This window comes from Pogoniulus pusillus, chromosome 20 (genome assembly GCF_015220805.1).
Source record: "Pogoniulus pusillus isolate bPogPus1 chromosome 20, bPogPus1.pri, whole genome shotgun sequence".
NCBI classification, from domain to species: domain Eukaryota; kingdom Metazoa; phylum Chordata; class Aves; order Piciformes; family Lybiidae; genus Pogoniulus; species Pogoniulus pusillus.
The window spans coordinates 12768478-12788239 of NC_087283.1; the positions used below are offsets into that span (position 1 = coordinate 12768478).

The 19762-nt window shown below is 41.1% G+C and overlaps 1 long non-coding RNA gene across 3 annotated transcripts in view; it reads left to right on the plus strand.

The window, feature by feature from the left end:
• Window positions 1–19762, plus strand: part of LOC135184467 (uncharacterized) — a 125938-nt gene that overhangs the window by 98210 nt on the left and 7966 nt on the right. The window contains exons 5-6 of one of the 3 annotated variants that reach the window (XR_010306044.1): window positions 4284–4412; window positions 12731–12899. This is a non-coding gene — a long non-coding RNA (uncharacterized LOC135184467). Of the gene's footprint in view, window positions 1–4283; window positions 4413–7718; window positions 8637–12730; window positions 12900–19762 lie in introns of those variants that run through there. The other 2 variants (XR_010306042.1, XR_010306043.1) reach the window with 2 other exon arrangements.

A 19762-nucleotide genomic window follows, 5' to 3' on the forward strand; every position in this document is an offset into this window, starting at 1 on the left:
CCAGGATAAACCCTTTGCTCTTTCTCTGTACTTGACTTCCAGTTGCTAAACTGCACTGGGAGAACGTTAGAAATACATTAAGTACTTCCCAAATGCTCCTTTTCCAGGAAAGCATTTGCAGCAATTTCCTGGCTGTAGGTGGATGAAGGTGTAGGTGTGTGTTGCTGGGAGTGGATAAAGGCTGTAGGTGTGTGTTGCTGGGAAAGTTGAGTCATCTTGCTGTTGGGACAAAACCTGGGAAGCATGGCTCACTGTACATGCACTTGTGAGCATCTAGGTTTAGTCAGCTTAGGGGAATAATGCATGCCTTTGTTTATGCCATTTGTAAATAAGAATGACTTGTCCAAGACTGACATTAGTGAAGCATAGCAGAATCTGGACCTCGTGCATGAAGTTCACTAGAGGATATTCATCTAGTCAGGATGAGTTGTTTTATTATGCTGTTCAGATGTATAAAGCAGGTTATTTGGGCAACTTAAAGAGTAAGCTGTAATTTCTACAGCAAACAGATTTGTACGTAGACAGCAATATGTCAGTGTTTTACTGTCATTATTAAATGTTACAGGAAATGCATCCCATAATCCATACCCTTTGTGGCTTTTTATTTCTGCGTGAACAGGAGGGTGTTGCGACTGCAGACAAAGAAATCATCCAGCACCGAGTCTGATGTAAAAACACCACCCTCCTGATAAGGCAGCACCTTATGGCTAGGGGACAAACAGCCCAGACAAAGAAATAGCCCTTTCAGAAAGATGGGAAGGTAATGAAAGAATAGCAAACAGGTTAAGTAGGCCTTTTGCTAGTGTAAGGCAGCATGGGTTCATTGGCATCTTAACAGGTAGAGAGATTTTCCTGAGAGTTTTGCATGTTGGGGGAAATAAGAGGAGTAGAACTTAGAGGAGATTCCATCTATTGTTGGAAACTTATGACATCCAGCAGAGAGAGCTTTTTTTTCACCTAGGCTTTAATACTAAGGAACGTTTGTGTGAATTTCTAAGGGGAAACACAGTACTCTGGCCAACTGATATTATTCACAAATACCAGATAAAAGATAAATGATGTCTTGCCAAATGTGACAACTAGGTCCTCTCATTACAGGTGGTATTTTCACGGTAATATTTTCCTATTCCTGTGGTTTTAGCTGGCAGTGAAATATATATTCATGTATTTGAGCATTCAAAGAACGTGCTTATGATGTGCTGCTCCTCATTTGTGCAAAAAGAAGGGTTTCTGGGAGATTTTTCTTCTCTCCTTTCAGTATTTTCCACTAGGTAAGAAGAGAGAAACATGAGAAGATTAAGCTTCTAATTTAAACTAGAGTGTTTCTCAACTGCCAGATTTGAAATAGCCTGAGATTTGCAGGCAAAGTTTGGTTTAGAAAGAGGGTCCACACACAATATCTGCATATGGCTTTAAATATGTGCTTCTTTCAGATATCAATCTGCTGATTAGCCTGCTTGAATGTTTGATGAAGAGGAGATGGTTACAGTTGTGTTGGATTGGAATGTTGCCTGTTGGAAAGGGCATGGTGACAGCCACTGCCTGTGACAGAAGTATGATGCTAGTTATACTGACCTTGATCCATTATGTTGGCTAATACTACCACTGCAATAATGATTTGTGACTACTTTGTGCTGTGTAAACAGATACTCAAGGCATATAGTAAAGGAGACCTGAACCCTGTGTCTGATTAAGAAAGTGTTCCCAGTGACTGTCATTCAAATAGTTCACTTCATCTTTTTCCCCTCTGTCTCTGTATCTTAAAAGATGTTCTTGGGATTAAAGTGTTGTAAGCTCTAAGTAAGTAAGTCTGTTAACAGTCTTCAAGAAATAGAAGCTCTCTTCACCCACCACTAACATGAAACTGTTCTTTTAATAGTGAAGAAGAATGCCACTGAACAGTTTTGAGCAGGAAATAAACACTATTGCAGACAGTTGAAAGTGTAGGTAGCCAGAGAGGAGCTGTAAAGTGTCTGTAATACTGATGCACAGAGAAAACAACCAGGAACTCTGGTTTATATCTTATCTGAAGGCTTAGTCCATCAGCATTACAGTTTTTCCCTTCATACAATGTTTGGTCATACTGGCCCATAAAAGAGACATGAGACCTCTTGAATCGCTCTCCCCACTTCCAGCAGCATTCTGTTCAGGCTGGACATGACCCTGCTTCACTCTGGATTCTTACAGTCTTAAGACTTTACAGATCTTCTTGACAGATGAAGAACCAATCAGCAACAGAAACTAGAGATCTGAGGACTTGTTGCCATCCTCAGCTACACCAGTTCAAAAAGTTCCTGTTAAATCTAGGCTTATCAAAGCAAAGCCTTATAATTACCAGAATAATCTGCTTTACTGCTTTGGGAAGGATGAAGTACCTGTGAGCATGCATTTGGTTGGGGAACCTTCTTAACAAATCTGAGCTCAGTATTAGTCCTTTTTGAAAAGTGGAGCTGAGCTGGTTTTGCTTCTTAACAGGACAAGTATCACCCTTGTTAATCTGGACATCAGAAAACTTTTGGGAAGCTTAGAGTATGAAGCTGTGTAGTAGTAACTCCACTTCTCTTTGATTGGTCTCATGACAATTTAAGATGGCAGAATGCCATAAAAGATGGCTGGAATTACAGAATTTTTCTGCTCTCTGCAACCTGTACAGAGTCACATTTCAATGCAGGAGAAGGTTGTGGTGGCACACCTACAGCAGGAAATTATTTGCTCTGTTCTGTCGAAAAGAGAAGGACTTAAACTTGTCCAGTGCTACTATTGAAGCAAAAGCTTTGTATGCTGCAGAACTTAGCTATACCTGAGCATTTAGAGCACTTCTGAGACAGGAACAGGTGCCAAAAGCTGCCTGATATATTTTTGGGTGGTATTAAATTAGCTTCACTTGCTAAAAAAAAAGGAATTACTTGGTAAACTGTATCTATCAATGGAAAAGAAGTGGTCAGATGGGGCAGTATAATATGACTGGCTTAGGCAAAAGGCCTTTTTTTTCCCAATTACAATTAATTTCAGTGGACTTGGGCCTACAAGCCCCTGGCCTTGGGCACTTTTCCACATCATAACAGTTGTGGGGAGGGAAAATGCAGAGATGAAATGCAGCCATTCAAAACTAGCCCAAAGCTGTTCTAGCAAATAGGCAGGCTTTTCTCATTTTCATGAAACCATTGAATATATGAATTTCACTGGATTCACTTTCTTGTGCCAAAGAAGTCAACATAGTTCATCCTGGCATGTTCAAAATTGGAAGAATCTGATTGACAGAAGAGGGAGATGGCAGATTCAGAATATTCAAATCTTGCTGTTGCACAATTCATTGCAGTACAAAAGGTACACACAAAGAAATACTGCTGACAGTCCGTCCGTTGCACTGTGCCATGTGTACTTTACAGTCTCTTCAAAATATTTTCTGTGTGTTTCTGGTTTATCTCCTCATAATTATCTTTTAAACTTCATATTTTCATATTTAAAGCTAGATTCTCATGGATTTTTTTTTTTTAATTAGAGCCTTGCAGTTCTCTTTTAGGGAACATATTTAACTATGTTTTCTATTCTGGTAGAGGCCTCTTACTATTTAATTTTAGGTTATCTCAAATCAAAAGATTTTCTTGAGAACATGTGGGACTCCAACAAGGAGCAAACATATGAAACTCCAGTAAAGAACCTTTGACTAAAAAGCATACTTGCATTCTGCATTGAAACATGGTATACAGATATCCAAATTATCTTTAGACAGAGCAGGGCATTCCCTCGCCCCTGCCCACAGTGATGTGATTCTCCATACAGGTGTTTTATAGTATTTCTCTGTGTAATGAGTGTCCCAAGACTTGCCACACTCCAAGAGTAGGCTGAGCCCTGAAAACCCAGACAAATATTGTGTGAAACTGGGCCAGGCAGTACCGTTTCAGATGAAAAAGATGCTTGATATCCATGTGTGCCTGTGACAGTATCGGGCAGTGATACACCATGACGCTTTGCGCAGCTCCAGAGCTCCCTTCAGTAGTTCTTGAAGGAATGGGGCAAACATCTGGCTCCTGTTTGTTCTCTTATCCTCATCCCCAATGCATGTGTTAAGGGACTGTTCTGTTTTGAAACTTTTAAATTATATATAGGTACATTGTTATACATTTATGTCAGAGAGAGCCAAGCCAAAGGCGATACCTTGCACTTACCACAGAGAGCTTGGTGTCATTCCTCAGATGCTGTGGGATTTCAGAGTCAAGGAGGGACCAGTCCTGTGGGAAGATGGCAGAAATAGACCTTTTCTGCTTCTTTTCTTTGTGCAGGTGACACAGAAATCTTCTCTGGATGCTCCCTTGTGGAGGAAGCCCTGACCCACCCATGAAGGCCAGCCCAAAACCAAGGATGACTGACGGTGATGAAAAGATCTCCTCTGCCTTCCTGCCCATGTTTGGGTAAGTGGCTTTCAGTTAGGGCTCTGGCAAAGGTACGAGTGTGCTTCCAGGAACTGTGTGGGAGCAAACAGGTGGGAAGTTCCTACGCTTCTGTTAAATCATGTGATCTGCTTGGCATGGGCAAGAAACATCTTTTTTTGTGTGTCCAGAGAAATGGGAAGTCAAGTCACAAATGTCATGCCAGTGGAGGCAGTCCAGGCAAAGTAGGTATTGGTAGAGAATGCATTCTTTGTGGTTCCCCTCACCTGACCATAAGCACTTGCCTAAAAAGGGAAGGCATTGTTGGTAAATTTTGCAGATGTGTTATGAAATTAGGGTCTTCATTTTTGTGCTTCCTAACTCTGAGGCACTCCCCAAGTAACTTGAGTCATAGCAGTGTGAGTCCTCAAAACTCAGTCCAGCAGTCAAACGTCACCAGGTGATGAATGAATCCTGTCTGAACACTGGCTTTGTGAGGAAAGCAGGTGAGTCCAGCCTGATCCCGAGATCAGTTACGAACACTTCAAACAGCACCAGCTAATACATCTTCTCATCTCCCACTTTATTTGCCATTAAACAATCCTTCCTCAGGCTTTCTTGTGTTCTGCATAGTCATTCATTTGAACTGCCATTCTCTTTGGCAAGTGGCAGGATTTTCAAATGCGGGTTAAAGCAGGTATTTCCCAAAGCAGATAGCACGCGCGCTTCTGGGAGCTCTTTTGTAGTAAGTACTCTATTAAGGTCTAACAGCTCTGGTTTGCCATTTGTCTCATTTCAATCTTGTGATTAAACATTTTCTCTTAACCCATCAAAAAAGCCCTCCTTACAACACTAAATAGAACTCTTCACATGAAAACTTTTTGTATGAAAATAAGGTTTCTGGATATGAGACATGCAGTAATTAATGCTGCTTGATAGAATCTATAAATGTACACTGCAGCAATGCTATTTGCTTTAAGTACTACTTTAAGCAGGAAAAGGCAATGAATCCCCCTTCCAGTGTCTGATTTTATGTTTAAGAGCTAATGAACTGAATTCTTCGTAAACATTGGCAAAAGATGCAAATGAACAGACAGATTCTCCAAATGCAAAGGGACACATGAGAAAGAGCTAATTTTACACAATTGACTCTCTAACCTTTTTGGATCAGTGGAATTAGAGGCTGATTAATCTGCCATGATTAGCATTTATTGAAGCTTTTGACACTGCTGCATTGTTTTCCTTTTCCTTTTCTTTTGTGTCTCTGAGAGTTAACAGTTTATAATACATTTAACTACCAGTCCATCACCCTGACAGGGTCATAGCTTTCCTTTATGGACTTTTAAAATTAATAACAGACAGTTCTATTTTGACATGCCCTTGCTTCTGCTGCAGAACTCTGCTGTTTAATTGTAGAGCTGGCCTCTTGTGGCCAAATGCTCCCAATGTTTAGCAAGGGTTGAAAATATGGATGTTAGGAGAAAAACTGGCAGATGGCTGACAAGGCATTTTTACTCATAACACACCAGTAAAACTTTAACTCGGAAGATTTAGTGCTAGAGCTTTGCAGTCAGCAAGCTGCAGCCATATGCAGATTTTTTTTTTCAAACTTCTAAACTGATGGTTTTGCAAAGTGTGCATAAGCAGCCTTTATTGATTATGATGTTAAAAATTGAAAGCGTCAGTATCATTTAGCTGCAGACACTTTTAAAGGAAAAGTGAACATTCATTTTCATTATGAATTCCTGATAGGCCAGACACCAGCAAGGTCTATAGTCTTTAGTGTAAAACTAAAGCAAGAAACACTTACTGTGCCTTTCTCCCTCCAAAGAAACGTTGTAAGAATGAATCAGAGAGGACCCAACGTATATACAGTAACTGTTGGTTCTTACACATTCATAGACTCCAGATGATGTCCCGACTCATGAAAGTGACTTGTTAGCTGGATATAAAATCACAGACACCATAAGCCTGGGTGATAGCTTCACAGCCTAACTTTCAGACACAAGATAGTATTTATAACACTCTCAGTACCTATCTATCACTGCGAAAAGCGTGTTAAATAACTTTAAAGGCCTGACAAAGCCACAAAACTAGGAAATGAAGATTTATGGGTGCACAGTCCATGAATTTGTTCTATTGTGCCCAGGTGTTATGGCACACACAACAATGACATATGTTTGCTTTAGTTTAACTGTGAAGTAATGCAAGCACATTATCACCAGTATCCTGCAGTAGCCAGGCAACGTTCTCCACTATTTCTTCCCCATTCAATGCAGCCAAACTTCGTGCTTGGTCATGAAACATGGTATAATACAGGTGGTAACTTACATCCTTTCTCTGTGCCTCAATACTGTAAGACATTAACTCGCATTTATCATTCAATTACAAGCATACTTTATACTAGAAACTTAGAAAAGATGCTTCCCTTAGAACCACAGGGGGGAAAAAATGAGCTTCTTTAGTTTTGGCTTGGAAAGGACTAGATCAGTTAAGTTTTCACTAAGGCAGATAGGGAAAAAACAAACCCCAAACATGTTTTTCCTCAGTCCTGCGAGACAGCTCTCTATCCTAAATGCAAACCCTAAACAGATGCATTCTCTAATGCAGCTGGGCCTCAGATTTGTCTGTGTAAAGCAACATTTGTAAGTAAAATAGGAATAATTATGCACCTAAATATCTTTGCTCAAATGGCAAATGAGTCTAGATTTAGACAAGTGACCTGCAGGGTGGTGTATCACATGCAAGTGTATTTGTTGCACTGGCCAGGGCAGCACCGCATCTTCCACCAGAGCCATACCTGAAATCCCATTTGAGAAGAAACACTGGAAATGGAATTCTCTTAAACCCTCAAGCACAGTGGTGCAATTATATCATAAATCAAATTAATTAAACAGTATTTACATCTAGCAGGGCCTTTCAGAGTTCTGACAGATTTTGCCCTGCCTTCAAGTCAAAAGGGAAGCTAAAATGGTATGGGGAAGAGGCCCCTTCACACCCATTGCTGGTCAGAGCAGTCCATCGTTGTGGGCACTGCTTCATGGTTGAACTAGACTTTGTCTTTTTGAAATAATGGGGCTAGAGACTGTCTCAGACAAATTACCCAGGGCAAGTCTTCCTTATTTTCCAATCTTTCCAACCTGGTGGAGGGCTGGTACTTCCTGTGACCCATCTTGATCTTCTCCAGGGGTCAGCATTGTTGCTGCCTCCACTCCTATAGGGCTGTGTCTTGTTACCAGGCAGGGAAGTTACAAACCTCTTCCTCACTGCACTTAATGCGTGTATTTTCTTAATTGTACTCCCAGTTTCAGTTTTACTGATTCTGGCCATTTTGCACATCTTGTACAGCCATAACAAACAGCTGCTCCAGCTCTGGGTTGAACAGCAGCAGGCTCTGTTGATGTCCTGCCAGAAATAGAGAGTAGGGTGAGGAGCCTGCTGCAGACCCACCTCAGCTTCCAAAAGAGTGCTGCTGGAGGCCTGACTTTCCCCAGATACCGAAGTCAGCCTAACTGGATATTTCTGAGAATGGTATGTAGCCCTCCTGAAGACTTCTGAGAGCCAGCAGGTCTATGCTGGAGCCATCCAGACCTCTTCACACCCCAACCCCCAAAGGAGAAGAGCCCCATGCACCAAGCAGGACTAAAACTCAGTCTTTTAATTGGAAATTGTCATGTGGAGAAGGGTAGGAGAAAGTGGGGTCGTGTGGGAGGAAGAAATTCTTTGTGTAAAGCAATGAGGAAAACCTCTGTGAGACTCTGAAATGAAATGGGGATGGTATTTTGAAAACGTTTTGGGTTTCAGCAGCAGTGCTGATAGCATCAGGAGATCACCTGACTCCATAATTTCATGTTACCAATTACTGCAATCGAATTGATTATATGATCTAAATCCATGTATATTACCTGAGTGTGTGGCCCCTGGTGTTTTGAACACTTATGCATAAAGATTGCCATAATTCTTGTTAATAGTCACTGCAGTTCATCTATCGCTCATCTATAATCTCTTGAAGATATAATAGGAATAATTACCATGAGACACAATGGGGAAACAGAGTCTAACACCTTGACTGAGGCTGAATCACACCAGAGCCTGCATTAGTCAAGCTTTGACTGAGGAATGCCTGAAAAATTTGGAGTAAAACCTGCTGAAAACCTGGCTGGGTTCCAAAGATTTGCCCTGCTTTTTGCCACAGAATTATTTCCTCTGAGGAAGATACTGCAAGGGCAGGAGCTAATTTTGCCAAATAAATACTATCCAATACTAGGGAAGTATTGTCATTTCTGAACTTAAAGCAACAAAATCCATTTAATACCAGGAGTCAGGATTTCTTGCTCTGTTAGTCCTTTGCCAACTCCAGGCTCTGCCAAAGCCACTATTGCCAAGGGGATAATGAGGTAATGTGCCTGGGTGATAAAATCCTGCCTTTCTGGATTGTAGCCTGAGAAATAAGATGGCACACACCTACATTCATATGAAATGTTCATGTGGGATCTTTTAGGAGACTTTCCAGCAGAAAAAATAATGTATCAAAGAAAAAAATAACCAGGAAGTAGACGGATAAAAATGTCCTTTAACTGCTTATAAACCAAAAGGAAACTCCAGTTGCAGAATCCTGGCCCATGCTTAATCCAAAATCTGCATTAACTAATGCTTGTTGGATGTTGAATTACAACAGAAAGCCTATGTTAATGCATGTGAGAGCCACATGAATATCAAACAAATTCATTACGATCAGTGCTATTACAGTGAATACCAAATGAGTTCATAATGATGGAACAATGAAACTGTTACTGATAGATTTTATTTCTCTAACAAATCCTCTGTATAAGGGTCCACTCCTGTAGTATTAATTCTAATATGAGACTACATCTGAATATTAGCATCTTCAGATAAATTATACCTTTCAATATTCTGAACCATACAATTTAACTTTTTTTTTCCCCCACCAGTACTTTTTTTCTCTATTTTTATAAAACTCAATTTGTCCATAAAGTTTGATGACTATTGTGCAGGGGTAACACTCTATTTTAAGTATCCAGTCATTAGGAATTCATTCAGTGTTCATTGCAATAACACTAATACAATGGAATCGAATGAACAAGAAATTCATTTAGTATTCATATAGATGTGATATGTACTTCTAAAAGAGTTCCACTCTAATTCAGCATCGGTTTAGAATTATTTAATGGGCACTTTATTCTAAGTGCATTGGTAAAGATGACTTAATTTCTGCACTTAGATATTTTGTTGGTTTTTTTTTAACCAAAAGGCTCGAGATACATGGCAAATTCATCACCATGTGATGCAAACATTTCAAACCTGTGCAAGATCATCAGCTTTATGAAAATGGCTGAAAGAAAATCTGAACTTCCCCCCCCCACACACCCCCCATTTGGTACTGACATATTTACAGGGTATTCTAGCTACAGAGGTTGCAATAATTCCTCATTTATACAATGCATACCTGTAGTCTGAAGAACTGATTTTGTATCAGAACTTAAAGCACAAGTATGTATTTTGTTAGCACGAAGAACTTCTAATGTATAAATTACAATTGTAAGAACAAACTCAAGTCAAGCTTTCCTCCAGATTATGATCTTCAGAGGCAGGAAAGAGCTATATCCGTGTCCAACTATTCCATATACTGCAAGTAAATTGAAGAAATGCCCCCATCCAGCAAGGGCAAAGCCTTAGAGATAACCTCTCCTTCCTCTTTAAGTTTGCTCCCTACCATCCATTAGTGATGGTTACCAGTTAACTGCAGCCACATCAGTGATTCTGACAAAGTTGTTCTGAACCCAGAGGGATTAAGATGATTTGCCCATAATTTCTGTACTTCTGCAAACACACAAATGCATTTATGAAGTACCAACTATCCTTTCAGTTAACTCTTCATTAAAATGTACATAGATGTCCTTCAAACAACAAAAAAAAAATCATCTTACAGTGAAACTCAAACTGGCTGATTCCCAGGCTTACAGTTACTTTCCTATCAAGAATTAATGCAATATCATGCACACACCATTACTGAAAAATTCTCCGCTGTTTTTTGCCAAGTGTTCCTATATAACAGTTTTATCACAAGTCTGACAGCCGCCATAAAAATTCCAGGCATTCTATATCAACAGCCCTCTTTGTACTAAGTTATTAAACATTAAATTTTTATTCGTCATTTGTATTCTGTTATGCAAAATAAGCTCCTTGATAAGATGTGTCTTCTTAATTGGGCCCTTGATGCTTCTTGGATCGGAGTTGTCAGATTAGCTGGAAGAAGAGGCTCTGCATTGAGCCAGCTCGCTACCAGGAGACCAATAGCTTTGTAACAACGATATTAAGTTAGAGGGGCCAAATGGAGGGCAGCACTAGGCTCAGGTGAGACTCTACATCTGTGCATGTCTTATGCTCAGGCACTTTTCTCATAGCATCAGCAGGGCTGATGGAAATAGATTTGTTTGTTGTTTACAGCATGCAGCTGTGGATGCTGCTGCATGGGAGTTGTATAAGATTGAAGCAAATTTGTACTGAGACTAAAATATTGAGCTTTTCTCCAGTCAGCAGTCTCTGGAATCTTATTGTCGAAAACTTTATCTAGTTGTAACCCTCCCCAGGGTGATCTTCATTTGCAGCTGCCCTGCTCTGTCTCTCACCGCCTGTCCCGTGCCGCTTCTGCATCAGGCAGCGCAGGAGCAGGCTCCCGGCGCACGAGGTAGCGGCTGGGCCAGGCTGTAGCATTGACAACTGGGTCAAGCTTTTTGTGTGCTGGATTTTCCAGAAAGCTTTTTGAGTCCCTGCAAATCCTTCTGACAGCTGTCATTATGAGACATCATTATTTTGTTCCCTTTTAGCTACAACCTGAAGAAAAGGCTCAACGTTTAGCGCGCTGCTTGGTGGCAAAGCGTAATGAGACCTCTCTAAGCGTGTGGAGGAAATAAAAAAAGCCCTTGATGGAAATGTAGGATTTATTATTTTCATAAGACAGAGTGATTCTAGCAGAAGCATAGGACCTTTCCAGGCTAGCGTTAGAAATGTAATTGATTCATGATTCTGGTATTTATTTGACTGAATTATCTTGTAATTCTGAAAAAAATTACTCCCTCATTTTATTAGCTACCGTCTGCATTATAGTCAGACATGGAGACCTCACCAACACCAGAAGCTGTTGTGCTATGTGCAGGAGCATGGTTGCTACCTCATTAGCGCAGCTGGGCCAAGAGAATGTGAAAAGAGTCATGTTTGCAGATGGGAAATGGAGGGTAAACACGCAGTGAGACAAGTCACAATCTGAACCCACAGTGGAGCAACACATTGAACCAAAACTCACATTTCATGGGGTGCCTTAACCATCAGACCTTCTTCTTGTCATAATTAAGGAAGGCATATTTAGTAAAATACTCTCAGGCTGTTGTCTGATCTGTTAGAGTATATTGCTTTGATTTCCTTACCATTATAAGTTCTTCTGTAGTTTTCATCTAGGACACTTTCTGGGTTTTTTTATTTTTGTTTTTTGAATTTTTGGCACACAAATAATTTAGAACTGTTGGTAAGTAGGATCATGTGGGTTTAATAACCTGTTGCTGTGAGATTCTTTTAGATTGTTAGCTAGAAAAGGTTTAGAGGTTTTTAAGATGGAGTTTTTTGTAAGAGATCTTTTAAATGTGTACAAACCCTAATGCAATGCACTTGTGTATATATTTTTCTCTCCGTATACCTGCTGCAGTTTAGCTTAGGGGCGATGCTGAGGAATAGCTCTCAGGCTCAGCGCTTGCACTAATTTCTCTTTTGCTACAGTGATTTTTTAAAAAACACTTCTCTACAGGGCATTTGACTGAAATTTTGATACCCAGCTGGAGAAACTATTTCTTAGAAAGGAGGCATAACAATGAGTACTGTATACCGATTCTATACATGCTCTTGTCTAGTTTTAAATGAAGGTCTCTTGCAAATTCTCCCTGTCTTTGCTCATTGGCATCCCCACACAGATTCATAGAATCAGTCAGGGTTGGAAGGGGCCACCCTACCCTAGATCAGGCTGGCCAGAGCCCCATCCAGCCTGGCCTTAAACACCTCCAGGGATGGGACCTCGACCGCCTCCCTAGGCAATCTGTTCCAGGGTCTCACCACTCTCATGCTGAAGAAGTCTCCTCACATCCAGCCTGAACCTACCCATCTCCAGCTTCCCCCCATTCCCCCTAATCCTGATATCCTGAAAAGTCCTTCCCCAGCTTTTTTGTAGGCCCCCTTCAGATACTGAAAGAACACAATAAGGTCACCTGGGAGATTGTGTAAATATAAGGCTGGGTGTTGCAGCAGCTGGAGTGAGAATATTAGTGTGAACCTAATGCATTTTGCACTTTCAGCTGGGACAAGAGTCGAGTGGTGGAAGCATGGTGGCAGGAAAAAAGCAGTTGTAATGTCCAAAGACATATGAAGATGTGACATCCTCTGTTATGTGTGAGGCCTGATTGCTTTCAGGCTCCTCCAAAGGATATTCAGTGGTCGTTTCCTATCCTAAGGCCACCTATGCCAGACTTGTGTTCAAAACCAGGAAAAAGGCATAGCAATCCTGCCAAGACAATAAAAACACTCAGTGGAAATGGGGAAGATGTAGTTGGTTAAGGTACCTGTCTCAGCACCAGCATCTTGCACAACTTAAAGGTAAGGGAGGAATCAGTGTTGGCAGTGCTCTCTCCATCTCTACAGTCAGCTGTGAAGGGACAGAGGAAGGGAGGGGAGAAGACATGAATTTCTACCATTGCTCCATTGATATTTTTGTAAACCTGCTATGTATTCAGAGCATTTTCACAGTAGCAGGATAGAGCAGCTTGCTCATTCAATATCTTGGTGTCTGGGACCCAGTGGGTGTCCCCAGCAGGCAGTGCATGGGCTGATGCACCTGAAACAGCCTTGTTGATGCTGGCAGCACTGTGTTTCCTAGACATTCCCCCATGTCTTCTGAGAACAGAATTCAAAGGAGTCTCTGTGCCTGATTTCCAGATTCCAAACATTGTCCTTCACCTTATTGTATTTAGAAGATGAACCTGTAGACATCTCCTGCAGTTCAGTCACAAGCACACACACATTGTGTGTGGTTAATATCTGTCTGCCTGTTCTTCTCCCTCCATCTCACTCAGGATGAAGGACTCTTGGCTTCGAGGCTGACAGCTAACTAAATGATGCACACCAGTGGCAGGAGAGCATCACTGTGGTAAAGTAACATGTCAAAGGTCAGCTCTCCACTAGGTCAATAGCAGAGCCAGCCCTAAGCCATCAGCTGCAGGATCATCTCTCAGCTGTTGCAGTCTGAATGATATCCATAGCCTTCCCTCAGAGTGTGTTGTTTTAGCTACCATTTAGCTTAGAAATGTAAGACTCCTCTCTTGAGTCAGAAATTCCTCAGAGCACTTGAGACAGTGTTTGAGCCTTGTTTATAGAAAATTATGAAGATTTCAAAAGGAGGAAAGGGAAAGAGCTTTTAAATTCTGGGGGGAGCCTGTTATCTGAAGAATTAAAACGCACAATTCTGACTGGCTAAACAGATACCTTACAACTGTAATAATTCTTCCAAGAGATACCAGCTAACCCATGCAATTTCAGCAGCTATGGCTCCAGCATCTGGCTGTGTTTTGACGTTTCTAAGATGTAGAGGTATTGTGTGGAATTGCAATGTTTTAGCTCAAACGTCAGTGATAATATTCCTGGCATGCTCAAGCAGTGGATATTCCTGTGTCTAGATACCTCATTATCTGCAGATGCCGTAATGAGAATATGAATGCTGTCAATCACTTTGAGACGTTTGTGAAAGCAGTAATATAGGAAAGCTTTCCTTGATTTTCTCTTACTGCTCTGTGGTGGTTGGCTAAGGGAATCATTGTGTAATGAGAAATTCAGACTCTGTTTGGCCTGTTCTTTACAAACTTATATCTACCGAGTCTCAAACCACTCTCCTTAAATACCCCTGGTATTTAAATTCCTTTTATCTTACATTCCCTTCAGAGGGAGCTTGTGAGTCTCCCAGACAACTGTTACCTGTATGACTGACTACCGGGTCTTGCGTACCCTAGATATGACAACAGTAATGCCAGATCCTTCTCAATTATTCCATTAAGGTTTCTGGACTCTCCTTCTCTGTTTACTTCAAGACTACATATCACAGATTTAAAGCAGAAAAATTATATTCTCCAACCCAAAAAGCATTAGAAAAGCTTGAAATGAACAGACTATCCCTGGAAACCACCTTTTCATCCATAAGGACTTTCCCAAGCTAGATGTGTGAAGGTTTTTAATAAGTGTTATGAAATCCCTACAGATGTAGATACAAAACATCTGCAATAGTTGACAGCTTCACAGATTTATTTAAGTTATTTCTGAGAGGCATATTCTGTAAGTAAACATCTTACAGTTCCCAATTATCAAAAGGGAAATAGTTTGACTAGTCTCGCCTTATTTTCTGCTCATTTCACTTTGACATCCTTGGAACATTGGGTAGATAATATTCATATTTCTTGACTTTGATGTCTAGAAGTTAGACAATTAAGTCTGAGCTAAGTCAGTGGAGTGAAACAGAAAGGTTTGTATTAAGACAGAGTTTTAGCATTGGTCAAATGAACTGGGTTTATAGTGTCTACTGGTTATAAAAAACCATGTAGCTTAGTGACTAACGCAGGCTAGATACCTGACTTTACATATGTAATGCTGGGTGAGATTGGTTCCACCCATCGCTGGCCAAAGAGTGCACCATGCACTTGCATTTCCTACACAACTGGCAGAGAGCGCCCAGAAGCCAAGGCGGTTCTCCAGGAGTGGCAACACTGACAAGGCTACACTGCTGGTCTGGAGGCTCATCTGGCCCATTCACGTGGCAAGCCAGCCCAGCAAAATCTCCTCTTGCCTCAGCAGTGCCCAAGTGCCTCTGTTAATTAACTGTATGTTTGTTGTGTACTGATAACTGTGTTAAGAGGTCTACAACTACCTGGAGGGACATTGTGGAAAGGCTGGTGCTAAGCTCTTCTCACCGGTAATTGGAGACAGAACTTGGTGAATGGCCTTTAGCTGAGACTGGGTAGGTTTGGATTGGACATTAGGAAAGAGGTTTTCACAGAGTGAGTGGTCAGGCACTGGAATGAGCTGCCCAGGGAGGTGGTGGAGTCACCAACCCTGGATGTGTTTAAGAGTTATTTGGATGTGGTGCTTAGGGGTATGGTTTAAGGTGAATCTTGTAGAGTAGGGTTATAGGTTGGACTTGGTGATCTTCAGGGTCTTTTCCAACCTGGATGTTTCTGTGATTCTGTGTGAAAACTCTGCATTCCTGCAAAGTTGCTGGATGGGTCCCCAAACTGGGTCTGTCCTGTGCATGGAGGAGTTGTTGATGGTGAGAGTTTTGTGAAGACTGCATGCTCGGGTATCTGTTTATGGAGGCTATTAATCATAGAATCAACCAGGTTGGGAGAGACCTCCAAGATCAGCCAGTCCAACCTATCACCCAGCCCTGTCCAGTCAACTAGACCATGGTATTAAGGGCCTCATTCAGTCTTTTTCTGAGCACCTCCAGGGATGGTAACTCCATCATCTCCCTGGGCAGCTCATTCCAATGCCAGTCACTCTCTCTGAAGAACTTCCTCCTAACATCCAGCCTATACCTCCCCCGGCACAACTTGAGACTTGTTCTGTTGCTAGTTGCCTGGGAGAAGAGACCAGCCCCCACCTGGCTTTCTTGTCTTTTAATTGATAAATTATAGGATTCTGTGCCTCTTTTGCATTGGCCATTTGAGTGTTTGAAAGCACAATAAACAGCAGTCATTAATGTATTGGTGGAAGGCTTAAAGTGGCTTAGGATAAGGACTCTTTGCAGATACTGAGGCTGGCCATAGATGAGGAGGTGACAGAGCTGGGTAGTATAGCAGAGGTACTGGGCTCCATCACTGGATGGCTTCCTGGTCTGCTGGGACAGGTTCAGGCATATTAAAATTACCATTGCACCCCTCCTAGACTGGCTCCACTTGAACATATCCATTGTGCTCTTTTCACAGACTGGTTGGACTTTCATTCTGAACCTTCCTGAACTTTGTATTTTACACAGCTATTGCTAGAAGTTGTGTTTGAGCACAACTCCTCCCATTTTATCCTTGCATTTAACATAAACATAATGTAGCATAAAGGTGAACTTGATTTTATCATTTCACCAGGGCTCCACACTGAAATTCAAACACAGTGTGTGCTTTGACTGAATTCGTTTTACCTGTATAATCTCGCATTATCATGGTATTGCCTTCTAGAGGGTCACTGAAGACTGGCACTGAGATCATTTTTTCATTGCAAGCTTTTGTGATAATAGGATTACCATAGGCACGTTTTGGATTTGTTGTAAGATTGCTGTGAGGACATTAAGTCTCTGTTCAAGAGTTTCCATCACTAAGAGTAGCACAAACCAAGCTAGAAAACAGGCGAAATGTAAATACGTCACTAAAAGGTGGACCCTTGCCAATACCTTGCTCATGAAAGGAAACCATTTGTGTTTCTAGAGGTTTTGCAACAGGCATGAAAGTAAAGCAGGAGAGCTTGAAAGAAATCAAATATTTATTGCAGGTCGGATTTACATATATATATATACACACATGTGTATATATGAAAGTGCATACACAAAAATGCAAATGGACTTACTATCAGTGCCTATAGAGGCAAATGCTTATGTCAATACCAAATTAAGCAGCTACATATGGTACTGCATTCTATCACAGCAAGAATGGTGTCTGTCTGCTGGTGTCTTGTTACTGTTGCAGTGGTAATATTAGCATCCTGGTACATATACAGTTATGTGCGATTTCTTCTTTGAAATGCTGGTAACTATTACATGCAGAAGTTCTTATCAAATAGAGAGTGAATAAGTCCATATGTGAGTGCCATGGAAATAAAGAATTATTGCAGTGTACTCAAACTTTAAACAAGTGGTGGGAGCTATTTAATTTATGCCTATATTTTTTGATGCTGTTTGTGTTCTTAAGGCCTTTTTAATTAAAGAAGAGCTCGTGGCTCCTTTTGGGAAAACAAAATAACTCCATCCAGAGAGGTGTATAGCAATTCTATTTGTTCTAACTCTGTGAGCTCCTTGCTGCTTTCCCCCTTTTGATTACAGGGCATATATATAATGTGATGTGGTTTAGCAGTGTTATTTAAAATCTGGCTATTAAGCTCGCCTACTGTTCTGAAAGCTAGGCAAACCTCAGATCATCCTGGGTGCTTGAGCATCCAAACCTTAGTCAGTGGCAGATTAGTTTAGGAGAGGCCTTGCCTAGCTCTCCCAACTGGCTCCTATACTAATTTTAAAAACATGTTTTCATTAAAAGCCCTTCAGCTGACAAGTGAGCTGGGGGCAAATAAACCAGAAAAAACTCTTGGCAATTTCATTTTTCAATGAAAGCTTTGACACCACCCTCCCCCCCCCCCCCCCGCCCCCAAATAAATTCCATTATTAAACTCTGCTCATCTTCAGCATTGTTTTCCAAGTACCTCTTAAAGAATCTGTAGCTTTTACCACCAATCCCAGATCTATCAAACGTTCACAAAACTCAGTGGAATTTTCTGCTGGGCTTGAGGTGATTCTGGTCTACAGCGAGCTGGTTAAAGCGGGTCACCACAACGTGACATACATCTGGGTTGTTCATGTGCAGGGTTAGTGGCTAGAGTTGTGGGACAAGGGCAGGGACTGGCAGGTATTTTAAAAGCAATGCTGCTAAGAAGGGGTTGATTATTAAAGCAACATGGTCTGAAATTGCTTTGGTAGTTACTAAGCACATCTGTGATGATGCCAATCCAGGTTTACCTAAAACTACAAAGCTTCAAGTGATACGTTGGAGAAGCAAGGCAAATAATGTTTCATGTGTAAATGTCATATGCTGGACAAGCAAAATAAGAAAAATCTCCCTATGGTTATGTTCTGGAGTCCCTTTTATTTTGCAGTTCTACATATACTGCATTGGGGTCTCCAGTTGCTGACCACTGCTCTGATTATCTCACTGTAGCACATAGTGCTTTGTACCCGGAGAATGTATTCTAGCAAGCTCCTAAATTGTATTTGGACAAAGAATAATTGAACACTGGACAGAATAACAAATGCTGTGGTCAAGTTTGCTTCATGGGTTTATCGTGTTGTATTAACATGATAGAAATATGAATACTTAAATCTTATCTCAGGTATAGTTTATAACTGCATTAATCATTTACTGTATTATATATTTTTCATGTCACTAAGATTGTGAGGAAAAGATTCAATTTTCCCAGTGCAGTCAGTTGAATGTGGTTTAGATAAGTTAAAGGCACTGCATTAAAGTGTTTCAACATGGCTTTCTCTTATAGCCCCTATAAAAGGATGGGGAACGTATATCAAACAGTAATAACTGGTATATTTTACTCTTTTTTTTCCCCTTAAAGTCATAGAGCAGTGCATTTTCCATTTTCATTAAAAGCAGGTAAATGAAGTTACTAAGTTTGACATTTACAGGTGGATGTATTCAAATTGACACAGATGGGTTTGTCTACTATATTTGCTTAAAATTGTTAAAGGGAAATGCTCTCCTATCAATTAGAGTAGCAGGTTGATAGACGCTGAACCTATCCAGGGGTACCATAAAGAGATACAACAAATACTCCCAATGCACCCAACAGTTTTTCACTTTCCTTGTATTTACTGGTGATGTGGAGTATGAACCTTCTGAAAAAGACAGTGACTCACTGGCATGCATTGCTGAGATTTCAGCACACCACAAAGCACTCCCATTTCACTCCACATAAAAAGGGAATATGTACCAGCATATGCATTATGCACTGCTAACTGCCTTTTTAGATCATTATATGAACATTGCACATTCATTGCCCATGAATTATACGTAGATTCTAATTTGCAAGAGAAATACTGATTCATTTCCTCAAAGTCAAGAGGTGGCCAAAGCAAAAACAGCAGCTGAAAAAAGCCAAGGGATGCCAGGGAGGCTGTACTGATGGCTGCAGGCTAAGAACAGGCAGGGCCGTGCAGCAACTGGCCTCAGTATGAACAGCAGCAAGCAGAATAGGTATCACTATTCATGTGTCTATAGAGTGCTTAACCGGTCTGAAGGAGTGTGGGGTATATGGAGTAGTAATCAGGTGCTTAAGTCCTTTTGCACTGCCTCTTGATGTCACACTGATACGTGGCCACTGGGGCTCAAATCATGAGCAGCTGCTTCTGCTCCATGGGCAAAGGTGCAAAGGACTACATCTGTCTGGGCTTGGGTCTGGTTAGGAGCAGGGCTGCCTGGGGCTGCTTGAGCACAATATGGCACAGTCAAGTCAGCATGGGCTTCAGGCAGGCACTGTGAGGTCCTGGAGTGGATGCAGCATCCAGATAAATGGGTTGTTGG